Raw genomic sequence first — 339 nt, 5'->3', positions numbered from 1 at the left:
ACCATCCTCCTCTTCCCTCCCACCCCTCTCCCCCGTCCCCACCCCCCTTTCCCCCCACCGAGCTATGATTAAGAGATCCCGCAGAATCTTAAGACCTTGGCGAGTCTATATCACGCCTGATAATGTCGATCTCTCAAGATTACCAATATCGAGGGAAGAAAATCACCGGGCAGGTTATCATGGTACGCCCCACATTTTTGAGGCGAGATGTGGTATGCTGTAAATAGTGTACACGTATTGTGTGGTTGCGCCTGGTAAATGGTTGCGTGTTTGATATATGAGTGTGGTATGATGCTGCAAAAATTCGGCAAGATTGCTCATGTTGTGAATACTGTGCGT

Source organism: Penaeus monodon, chromosome 33 (assembly GCF_015228065.2).
Source record: "Penaeus monodon isolate SGIC_2016 chromosome 33, NSTDA_Pmon_1, whole genome shotgun sequence".
Classification (NCBI taxonomy): domain Eukaryota; kingdom Metazoa; phylum Arthropoda; class Malacostraca; order Decapoda; family Penaeidae; genus Penaeus; species Penaeus monodon.
This window is presented reverse-complemented; position numbering follows the sequence as displayed.